This window comes from Ursus americanus, chromosome 16 (genome assembly GCF_024610735.1).
Source record: "Ursus americanus isolate L20-20 chromosome 16, mUrsAme1.1.p, whole genome shotgun sequence".
In the NCBI taxonomy this organism is placed as follows: Eukaryota; Metazoa; Chordata; class Mammalia; order Carnivora; family Ursidae; genus Ursus; species Ursus americanus.
This window is the reverse complement of record NC_142142.1, coordinates 27664246-27676791: the sequence shown is the minus strand read 5'-3', so window position 1 is coordinate 27676791 and position 12546 is coordinate 27664246. Positions and strand designations below refer to the sequence as shown.

Sequence of the window (12546 nt, the reverse complement as noted above, 5' to 3'; positions counted from 1 at the left end):
ATGATATTTTGATAGGGATTGCATTGAATGTGTACATTGTTTTAGATAGCATAGACATTTTTAACAATATTTGTTCTCCCAATCCATTACCATGGAACATTTTTCCATTTCTTTGTGTCTTCCTCAATTTCTTTCATGAGTGTTCTATAGTTTTCTGAATACAGATCATTTGCCTCTTCAGTCAGGTTTATTCCTAGGTATCTTATGGTTTTGGGTGCAATTGTACATGGGATTGACTCCTTAGTTTGTATTTTTTCTGTCTCATTGTTAGTGTATAGCATTGCAACTGACTTCTGTGCATTGATTTTATATCTTTCCATGTTCCTGAATTCCTCTATGAGTTCTAGCAATTTTGGGGTGGAGTCTTTTGGGTTTTCCACATAAAGTACCATGTCATCTGCAAAGAGAGAGAGTTTGACTTCTTCTTTGCTGATTCAGATGCCTTTTATTTCTTTTTGTTGTCTGATTGCAGAGGCTAGGACTTCTAGTACTACGTTGAACAGCAGTGGTGATAATGGACATCCCTGTCATGTTCCTGACCTTAGGGGAAAAGCTTTCAGTTTTCCCCATTGGGAATGATATTTGCTATGGGCTTTACAAAGAGAGTTTTTATGATATTGAGGTGTGTTCCCTCTATCCCTACACTGTGAAGAGTTTTAATCAAGAAAGAATGCTGTACTTTGTCAAATACTTTTCTGCATCTATTGAGAGGATCATATGGTTCTTGTCCTTTCTTTTGTTTATGTATTGTATCACATTGATTGATTTGCAGAGGTTGAACCAACCTTGCATCCCAGGAATAAATCCCACTTGGTTGTGGTGAATAATCCTTTTAATGTACTGTTGGATCCTATTGGCTAGTATCTTGGTGAGTATTTCAGCATCCATGTTCATCAGGGATATTGGTCTGTAATTCTCCTTTTGGGTGGGGTCTTTGTCTGGTTTTGGGATCAAGGTAATGCTGGCCTCATAGAAAGAGCTTGGAAGGTTTTCATCCATTTCTATATTTTGAAACAGCTTCAGAAGAATAGGTATTAATTCTTCCTTAAATGTTTGATAGAATCCCCTGGGAAGCCATGCTACACAGGGCTCTTGTTTGTTGGGAGATTTTTGATTACTGCTTCAATTTCCTTGCTGGTTATGGGTCTGCTCAGGTTTTCTATTTCTTCCTGTTTCAGTTTTGGTAGTTTATACATACGTTTCTAGGAATGAATCAGTTTCTTCCAGATTGCCTAATTTGTTGGCATATAGTTGCTCATAATATGTTCTTATAATTGTTTGTATTTCCTTGGTGTTGGTTATAATCTCTCTTCTTTCATTCATGATTTTATTTATTTGGGTCCTCTCTCTTTTCTTCTTGATAAGTCTGGCCAGGAGTTTATCAATCTTATTAATTCTTTCGAGGAACTAGATCCTAGTTTCATTGATCTGTTCTACTATTCTTTTGGTTTGTATTACATTGACTTCTGCTCTAATATTTATTATTTCTTGTCTTCTGCTGGGTTTAAGCTTTATTTGCTATTATTTCTCCAGCTCCTTTAGGTGTAAGGTTAGGTGGTGTGTTTGAGAACTTTCTTGTTTTTTTGAGAGAGGCTTGTAGTGCTGTATACTTCCCTTTTAGGACCACCTTTGATACATCCCAAAGGTTTTGAACAGTTGTGTTTTCATTTTCATTTGTTTCCATGAATTTTTTCTTCATGAAATTCTTCTGTAATGACCCATTCATTCTTTAGTAGGATGCTCTTTAGCTTCCATACATTTGAGTTCTTTCCAACTTTCCTCTTTTGATTGAGTTCCAGTTTCAAAGCATTGTGGTCCAAAAATATGTAGGGAATAATCCCATTCTTTTGGTACTGTTTGAGACCTGATTTGTGACCTATACTACGTGATCTATTCTGGAGAATGTTCCATGTGCACTCAAGAGGAATGTGTATTTTGTTGCTTTAGGATGCATTGTTCTGTATATATCTCTGAAGTCCATTAGATCCAATGTGTTATTCTAAGCCCTTATTTCCATGTTGATCTTCTGCTTAGATGATCTATCCGTTGCAGTGAGGGTGGTGTTAAAATCCCCTACTATTATTTTATTATTATTGATGTGTTTCTTTGATTTTGTTATTAATTGGCTTATGTATTTGGCTATTTCCATGTTAAGGGCATAAATATTTACAATTGTTAGATCTTCTTGTTGGATAGACCCTTTAATTATGATACAGTGTCCTTCCTTAACTCTTATTACAGACTTTGTTTTAAAATCTAATTTGTCTGATATAAGGATTGCCACCCCAGCTTTCTTTTGAGGTCCATTAGCATGATATATGGTTCTCTATCCCCTCACTTTCTATCTGGAGGTGTCTTTGGGTCTAAAATGAGTATCTTGCAGACAGCATATTGATGGGTCTTTGTTTTTTATCCAATCTGATACCTTGTGTCTTTGATTGGGGCATTTAGCCAATTTACATTCAGAGTAATTATGAAAGATAAGAATTCAGTGCCATTGTATTGCCTGTAAAGTCCTTGTTTCTGTAGATTGTCTCTGTTCCTTTCTGGTCTATGTTACTTTTGGGCTCTCTCTTTGCTTAGAGGATCCCTTTTAATATTTTTTGTAGGGCTGGTTTGGTGATCACAAATTCTTTAAGTTTCTGTTTGTCCTGGAAGTTTATTATCACTCCTTCTATTTTGAATGACATACTAGTTAGATAAAGTATTCTTGGCTGCTTATTTTTCTCATTTTGCACTCTGTATATATCATTCCAATCCTTTTTGGTGTGCCAAGTCTCTGTGGATAGGTCTGCTGCCAATCTAATGTTTCTACCCTTGTATTTTACACACCTCTTGTCCTGAGCTGATTTAAGGACTTTCTCTTTGTCTCTGAGATTTGTAAGTTTCACTATTTATGCCAGGGTGTTGACCTGTTTTTATTGATTTGAGGGGGGTTCTCTGGACCTCCTGCACTTTGATGCCTGTTTCCTTTCCCAAATAACACTTGGAGTTATGAATGAAAACAGATTATATAATCACAAAATTACAGAACACATGGAATAAAGAGAAGAATTAAAACATTGCAGACCAACAAAAGGTTACATATAAACAGAGTAACCATATAATTTATTAAATGATACAGGCCTCTTTGATATGAAGTAGGGTACTATTAATAATTATGCTGTAAAAACATGTATAAAAGGAGACTACCCAGCAAAGTGGGGCATATGACAAACCTACATAAAGTAGCTCAGTAATAAGAACTACATTTTCATGACAAAATTGGAAATATAATTTTGTGAGTTAATTCCTTCAAAATTCTGAAGAAAAGATATACAAACTAAAATTCTATTTCTGGCCCAAACATATGTGACAGTAAAGTCATTTTAATATATACCATATCTAAAAAGAACAAGAAAATAATAAAAGATTATTGGAGGATGTAATTTACCAACAAGTGAGAAAATCAAGAGAAACAGAATACGCAGACACAGGAGACTCAAAAACAAAGAGGGGGTAAAGGAACCCTTTAGAAGGATCCATGTGCAACAGATGGAGAAGGCCAACAAATCTGTTTGGAGTGGGATTATAGTCTCCAGAGAGGACTTTCGTAGGAATATTAGTTGGTGAGACACATGATATGTCCAAACTTCAAGGGCATATTTAGATAACTGAGGATTTTTTTGTTGATATCTTTCTTTTTCTTCTTTCTTTCTTTCTTTTTTCTTTCTTTCTTTCTTTTCTTTCTTTCTTTCTTTCTTTCTTTCTTTCTTTCTTTCTTTCTTTCTTTCTTTCTTCTTTCTTCTTTTTTTAATGCAAACTACATGGAAAACAAAGTTAATGAAAATCATACAAATGACTAGCTTCCAAGAAACAAAAAGTGGTGTAGAAAGAAAGGTTAGTTATAGTTAACTAAATGGCTTAGATGTAAATACAATTCAGTTATAGCAAATTAAACAACAAATGTTAGTCAAGCCAAAATTACAGCACAACCATGTTTCAAGGATAAGTGAATGGGGAAAGTATGCATGTGTGGTGAGTGAGGTTGGGGGAAGGGTGTGTCTATGGAAACATGTTTGTTCCATACTAGGAGCAAGTAATTCATGCCTTAAACCAAAAAGTCTAAGGAAGAAACATAAGTTTGTGTTTTCAGGGGCATATATGTAAATACCAAAATAATTGCCTAAAAGACATTAAAAGTATTCACCTCTGGTGAGAGTGAAATGGAAAACAAAAACAAAAAAAAGTGAAATAGAGGAGCTTTGTTCATTAAAATCCTTGCAGAAATAACTGACCATAAATACACTCATATAACTTTGTTAAAATTAGACACTGAAAAGACTTAGAAAGCAATGAAGACAAAATACAATTTGGGCTCTATCTTCTTTTAGAGTTGCATAATGTTCTATTTCCTCAAAAGTGTAGGGGATCTCTAGGCCACTTTCTCTCTTCCTTGATTAACTATTAGCATCATGTTTCAGATTAAAAGATACTGGAATCTATGTAGTTAAGATTTTGACTTGATAATTGAGCCCTTGCCATATCATCTCCATTAAGGGACTGTATCATCCAGCACCATACATAATACATTGAAGGTAAGCAAGAAATAGTTCCAAATATATACTTACAGTGTTGGACTACCCACAGATTATTTGATTGATATAAATTAAGATTATATGGGAATATTTACAAACTGACTGAATCTCTGAAGACATACCCCAAATGAAAGAATAGTACAGGAACTCAAAATTTACAATGCTGTTGAGAATATTCCGCAAAAGGAAAAACAGCTAGAATTAGAGTTTTAGATTAGTGTGCGAATTAAGTGTCAGTGGATCATGGCGGTGATGGTGAGAATCACTTTGAGGATCAAATTATATATTTTTTGAAATTTGCTATTGGATAAATTAAGTATGCAAGTATAATTAGGTTTGATCTACTTATCATCACCTATACCCACTTCGTATTCAATCCTAAGTGAAGCTAGGTTATAGGTACAAATAAATAAAAAAATGAAAAACATAGAATGTGAGACACTTTCAAATCTATATGTAAGATAGGCTAAAAACTTCAAATTATAAAAATAAAAGGGACATAAATAGAAATTGGAAAGGTTTGGTATTTATTAATGAAAATAGAGAAAGGTGAGGTGGCTGAGATTAGTGATGGCAGCTATGAACATATGACACCAGTGTCACCAGAATTTGAAACGCTAATCATTGTCTAATTAATTTTTGCAATGTGGATGTGTTTATTTCTATATTACATTTAAAAGAAATTAGATTGGAGAGAAATTATATAGATGGCCCAGGGTAGAGAGACAGTAATATGAAGAGCAAGATGTTAAACCCAATTCAGTCTGGTTACAAATACAGTTTGATATACTACATCACACTATCCTTTTGTCTTATGCAATTTAGGAGGACTCTGATGATTGTCCTGTTACTGTTGCAGGCTAATAATCTACTACTGCCATATTTATTATCCTTGATCTGAGATGATGCACTACACGTATAGGCAATTGATAGAAAAAAATCACACTTGTTTTTGTGAAGAGGGACCCAGTATGCACACATCATATCAATTAACTCAGTCTGCACAGCTTGGGTATTAAATGCATATATTATAATAATAAATGCATGAAATAAATAATTTATTTTTTGGTGATAGATCTTTGACAATTTGAAGTGATTTTCCCTAGAGAAAAACAATCATGTTTGGCAAAAATAAATAATTTATTTTTTGGTGATAGATCTTTGACAATTTGAAGTGATTTTCCCTAGAGAAAAACAATCATGTTTTGGCAAAACAATCATGTTGTTGGTCAGGAGACTATTCAGTCCTCATTGTACTGTTTTTCTGAATCATGATATTCTCTGTTGTTGTTGTTGTTGTTTCGTCGTTATTTACGTTTTTATATTCCTATATGCGTTTAGAAAAAAGTTGCTTACTGAGATTTGGACCTTAATTATCTAACAACATGCAGAATCCCAAATTGTAGATCAGATAATCCTTTTTAAGGACAGGTTTTTCAATGAAATGGTTTTTACTTAATGGTCCTGTGCTTATGGGACATTTTTTTTCCTGCTGTGAATGGCAACAATAAGGAAAATAAATGAAAATTGAAGCAAGAAGCCTTGGGCTTGATTCACTAAACTTGATTTGAGGAAATACATTTTCATTATATAGTAAATTTCCTCTCAGGTAAAATTTCCATATTTTGTATGACGTATGTATATATAAAAATTTAGGCTAATAATTCATGTACTCTTTTACGTTATAATGCCAAATAAAAGTTCCATTATAGTTTCAAGTCTGTAAATTCATTGAGATAGATATTATAATATGATTTGTTATATTCTCAGTTGAAATCCATTTAAGGAACACAACACGATAAACGTCTTTCATTCGATGTTGAAAATATGATCTAACATGGATGTTTAAAATCCATAAAAGAATTACCTAATTGAGACATCTTGCACAGTGCCTTGTGAATAGTATATATTTGAGGAATAAACACTTAAAGAATAAATATATGGGAGACAGAAAAACTAAGGGAAGGTAGGAAAGAAGGAGGGAAGGGAGGGAAGAAGGGAGGAAGACTTCTGTATTTTGGTATTTCACCCTGCCCAACATACCATACATACAAATAACATTGTTGATTGTTTTCCACATTATTTAACTTCAGAGCAGTGGCTATCATGTGCATAGTTCCCCATAGCATAATACTTGAAACAACACCAATTGGGACCAGACAAAACAAAACAAAACCTTGTTCAGAAAAAAAAAAAGATATTTAAGTTACCTTTCCATTCACCTTTAACAGTTCATAAAGATAAATGTACCTGTAAGTAACAGAGAGCACTCAAATACAATTGAAATTTTTTCTGATTAAAATTATAAATAATCTTCCATTTACTTAGGAAAAAGAGAGATATGGAGAAAATTAAGCGGGAAAAAATGAACCTAACTACTAAGGGTCCCAAGTCACAGATATAATGCAGTATGTGCAAACAAGTACAGGACGGCAGATTGTTTGCCATCGAGTAACTGTAAATCAGTAGAAAGATCTGAGTCTCTGCAACTAACAACAAGAAGGAAAATAACAACATAATTTCAGTGAAACAGAATAATCTACAGACATGTCACTGTTTGACCATATATGGAAAACTATAAGTTATTTAGAATGAAAAAGTCTGATGGAGACTGAAATGGAATAAAAAATATCAATCAAGTCTTACAGATATTATATCAGGAGAAGAGGTAGTGGAGAGTCAGTGCATGATGGATATATGCAAACTTCCTTGGAACAACTTTTGATTCAGGTGGCATTTGAGTCATGAACAGTTTCATCCTATATTAAGATAAACATCTTCACTTATCTACTTCCCTGGAATTAATTTTGCCTACTTTGTGAAGTACTTACACACATAACATACACAAACACACTAACACACACACTACATTGGTTAAATAGACATAAGCTATGTGCACTCATACACTGAAATGTTATGGACCTGTAAAAATAAATAAGAAAAGAATCTCTAAAAGCTAATATGGAGTGATTATAGAATATATTGCCAAGTAAGAAAGCAAAATGAAGAGGAATAGAAACACTCATTGTTGATGGGAATACAAAATGGTACTACCACTTTGGAAGACTTACAAAAGTAAACATACTCTTACTATATGATCCAGCAATCATTCCCTTAGGTAATTGCCTAAAATAATAGACAAAGTATATCTGCATAAAAACATGCACTTGGGTTTATAGCAGCTTTGTCCATAATTACCAAACTTGGAAATAACCAAGATGTCTTTCAGTAGATGAATGGATAAAGAAATTGTAGTGTGTCCAGACAATGGAATATCATTCAGTGATTAAAAAAAATTCTAACAAGCCATAAAAAATACGTAGAATAAAAAACATGGAAAAAACTTAAATGTTTATTACTAAGTGAATGAAGCCATCTAAAAATGCTACTATGTGACTATAGATGACAATCTGGAGAAGCAAAGCCAAAACTATGGGGACAATGAAAAGATCAGTAGTTTTCAGGGGTTAATGGGATGGAGGGATAATAGGCAGAGGACAGAGAATTCTTAGGGTAGTGAAACTACTCTGTGATACTATAATAGTGGATATATATCATTTTATATAGTTGTCAAAACCCACAGAATGTGTAACATTAAGAGTGAACACTAATGTAATCTATGGATTGAAGGTGAAAATGATGTATCTGTAGTTTCATCAACTGCAACAATGTACCACTCTGGTCCAGGATGCTGATAGTAGGGGAGATTTGTGGGGCCAGAAGACACATAGGAACTCTGTACTTTCCACTCAATTTTGCTTTCAACCTAAAGCTGCTCTAAAAAATAAAGCCTATTAAAAAAACAAAAAAAAAAAAAACAAAAACAAACGATACATGCCATATTTTAGGGAAGAAGAGGGAAATTCTGCTTACTTTTGTAGAAAAAGAAAAAAAAAGGAAATAAAGATAAGCATACACCATTAATTTGGTTGCCTAGAGAAGATGAGTAGTATCAGTTACATGAGTGAGTGCCACTTTTTAAAGTATACCTTTTCTTATGTTTTTGACTTCTAAAAAGAAATATATTAATACAGCAATATATCACATTATTAACATATCCACTAAGGAAGAAGTAAAGTTAATCCAAATAATTTTTACTAATCCAAGTAAATATAGACACTGACTATAAAAATTTAAAAGAACTACAAAAAAATATTAAACTTTAATTAGTCATTGGCAGCCAGAATTCCCAGTGTGGGAGAAGGGAATACAAAAGTGCAATAGGGGGTTATAAGGGAAGAATCATGTGGTACTGGAAAGGGATCTAAGGTTTCAGTATAAACTCATAATTTATATATAATAACATATAATGCAATTAATATGTTTTATATACATAATAAATAATCATGCCTAGCTTTGCTGGAAAGAGTAAGATATAAAACAGGTCCCAGAGAGACACCTTGTTCCTTCTGCATGTGAGGTTACAGGGAGAAGATGGCCATCTGTGAACCATGATGGCCATCTATGAACCTGTATCTGGTGGAGCCTCACCAGACACAGAATCTGCTGGCACTTTGATCTTGCACCTCCCAGCCTCCAGAACTATAAGAGATAAATTTCTGTCCTTTTTATGCCACTTAGTCTATGGTAGTTTCAGTATAACAATCTGAACAGCCTAAGATACCTTACACCTTTGCTCTTGGTCTTGGATTCTAAGTAAGTTCAGATCAAAGTCAGTAGGACTTCCTGAAAAAAAAATTACTAATTCCAAGACCGATGCAGGAAATTTACAAAGGTGAACTGGGAACCTCTTTTCATGCCAGAAATCAAAGAAAGGCTCAAAATCAATAGGGACTGTTAAAAGGATATGATTAGATATCCTTCTGAAGGATTAGCTTCAGAAGGCCATGAAAAAACCTTTTGCTCTCCACATTTCCCTAATGTGGGTGATCTGGCTTCTTCCTGACGTTCTCCAACTACTTTTAACAGCTGCTCATAGGTCCACATTTCATAAATCTTTGCTACTGGGGTAAGCTTAGGTTGTTCAAATCCAGATACTTTTTAGGATATTCAGTTAACACACAGGAAACCCTTAGTTCATCCCTGTTCAGCCAGTAAAATGGAGAACAAGCTTCTCTAGGCTGATATAATGCCCTTATTCTTTCTCCTGTACTTCACAGGATGCTCAACCAAAGAAAGTGAAGCCAATTGTCTATTTTTGCTGTCTCCACTTACATTTATCACCAATTCTTTAACCCTCTCTATCTAGTGTTTGTTTTCCACAAAAGGATGAGTTGATATTGGGGGTACTGAATCAAAGTGGCACCTCTTAATAAACCCCAAGAAAGTAACTCTGTACCCTAATTTTGACAGCTTTCTCTCTCTCTTATGTCACACACACACACACACACACACACACACACAGCCATATAATAATCTATGCATGTATATGCATCTTTTCATTACTTTTATACTTTAAACTATGTCATGAAAATTTTACATATCATCAAATTATCTTTGAAAACATGAATTTAAAGACTGCATGGTAGGGTCACCTGAGTTTCTTAGTCAGTTAAGCATTTGCCTTCAGCTCAGGTCATGATCTCAGGGTCCTGAGATCAAGCCCTACATTGGGCTCCCTGCACAGTGTAGAGTCTGCTTCTCCCTCTCTCTCTCACTCTGTGTTCTCTCTCTCAAATAAATAAAAAAAATCTTTTTAAAAAAAGACTGCATGATATTTTAGTGCATGGTGATGTTAGATTTTCTAGATAATAGACAAGTCACTAGTATGTTGGTATATAATTGACATATAATTTCCAATATTTATGAAAATGAAGTTCATTGTCATAATTATCACTTAGAATAAATATTTGATCATATCTCTGATCATATCAAAGAAATATTCATTAAGATTTAGAATTAAAGTTCTTAGACAGCTTTTTAAAAGAGATCTAACTCCATCTATGTAATTTCTCCAAATAGCCTTCGGAACAAATGAAAGAACTAAAAATTATTATTACTAAGGTATTTCACATATCATTTTTAGAAGTGAAACATTTGTAACAGTGACAGGTGATTAACTTTATTATTTTCTGATTTACAGTACAGTTGCTGGAGAAGAGGTTGACCCAACAACTATATGACACTTTCTAAGTGTAAATTTTGCAAAGGAAAAGTTATTTTTAAGGTAAAAATGTTCTTTGATTTGGAAAATAATGAAACTACACCACTAACTTAGTTATTGAATAAAGATGAAAGATCAATTGTAAGAGTCACATATGATGCAGTTTTTAAGTCATCTGGATAAAACATTTGAATTCGGTACATATCAGATATTTGTTTCATGCAAATTATTTGAACAAATGTATTTTTTTAAAGATTTATTTATTTATTTATTTGACAGAGACAGCCAGCGAGAGAGGGAACACAAGCAGGGGGAGTGGGAGAGGAAGAAGCAGGCTCATAGCGGAGGAGCCTGATGTGGGGCTCGATACCTTAATGCCGGGGTCACGCCCTGAGCCGAAGGCAGACGCTTAATCATTGCACCACCCAGGTGCCCCTGAACAAATGTATTATTTTTAAGTTAAGAACATAGAAAAAACTGAGTTTTTGGATTTCTATATGGTCAGTAAATCAAACTATGCCTTCAATAGTCAAGCCACGCAGATGATTTAATATAGCTATTTCCACGAACTTTATCGTTATCTAAAAAAGATGAATAGCATGGCAAACACTAATAGTCAAAAAGATCAAAATTAATATATAAACTTGTAATTTTTAGAATTTAACAACATTGTAAAATGTAAATGGAAATTTATTATGCTGACTTAAATTATTCATACATTTATCAGAAATAGAATTGATATTTTCATATTATTTGAGAATAGGATTAAGTAATACTAAGGTTGCAGACCTCAGATGGTGATGGCAAGATATCCAAGATTGTTTGCACACAAATACCATTTGCAGATTGACTAGGGAAAAATATATTTTGAGCTTTCATAATGTTGCAAAATGATTTTGATATTGAAGAGATAGAAAATCACATATGACAAATCTTTAATGGAATAATAACTTTCACATGAAAAAATCAGGGTGAACAGTTTTGAAATTCTACTTTTAGAAATATCATCAAATACAGATTCCAGTGAGGACACATCTGAATAGTCTCCGCAAAGTTGCATTTTAAGGCAGAAATCTGTATCACTGTACTCCTCTTTATTGACTGGTGTTTGAGTTAGTGTGGAAAAGATATCACCCTTTAATTTTAATAAATTCAGTGATGGACAGACATTGAGATGATAAGTTATATTTTCCTTCTCAGAAGATTATTTTCAAAAAGTTATTTAGACAAAGAACTGAGAGCTAAGAAATCCTTTCAAATAATGATTCTGAACACAAGGGGAAAGGAAGTTCAATGCAAATTATTTTTTATGAAAGAAGGAAAACAAGAGAGAGATGGAGGAGGAGAAGGAGCAGGATTTATTTAGCATAAGCCATGTCACATTCACTGTGTTCAGCACTACATCCATTGACTCATTCACGACTCATGATGATATTATAAGGTAGACAGTATTATTGTCTTCAGTCTAAAGTAAGAATAATTAGAAATATTAATGTGTCATATCCAAAGTTTTGCAATTAGGAGTTCAGAGATGTTTACATCTTTTTTTATTAAGATTTTTACTTATTTATTTTAGAGAGAAATAGGAAGATTGTGGGGGGAGGGGCAGAGGGAGAGAGAGAAAGAGAATCTCAAACTGACTCCTTGCTGAATGCAGAGCCCGATGCAGGGCTCAATCCCACGACCATGAGGTCATGACCTAAGCCAGAATCAAGAGTCAGTTGCTTAACTGACTAAAACAACCAGGTGCCCTGAAATGGTTTACATCTTACTAGATTTGCTCCAAAAAAATTTGCTCTTAGCATAAGTAAAATATTAGACAATGTATTCTTAACAAAGTTTAAAACATTGATTTTCTATAGCCTAATAGAAATATGAATAAATATTATGTTTGGCCAAACGAAG

General features: G+C 33.6%; 1 long non-coding RNA gene across 3 annotated transcripts in view; it reads left to right on the top strand.

Moving 5' to 3' along the window:
* LOC123787869 (uncharacterized) overlaps positions 1–12546 on the top strand; it is a 79098-nt gene that overhangs the window by 52976 nt on the left and 13576 nt on the right. Inside the window, exon 5 of one of the 3 annotated variants that reach the window (XR_015726957.1) lies at positions 10621–10704. The exons of the other annotated variants lie outside the window; for them this stretch is intronic. This is a non-coding gene — a long non-coding RNA (uncharacterized LOC123787869). The remainder of the gene's footprint in view (positions 1–10620; positions 10705–12546) is intronic. 3 annotated transcript variants of the gene reach the window in all.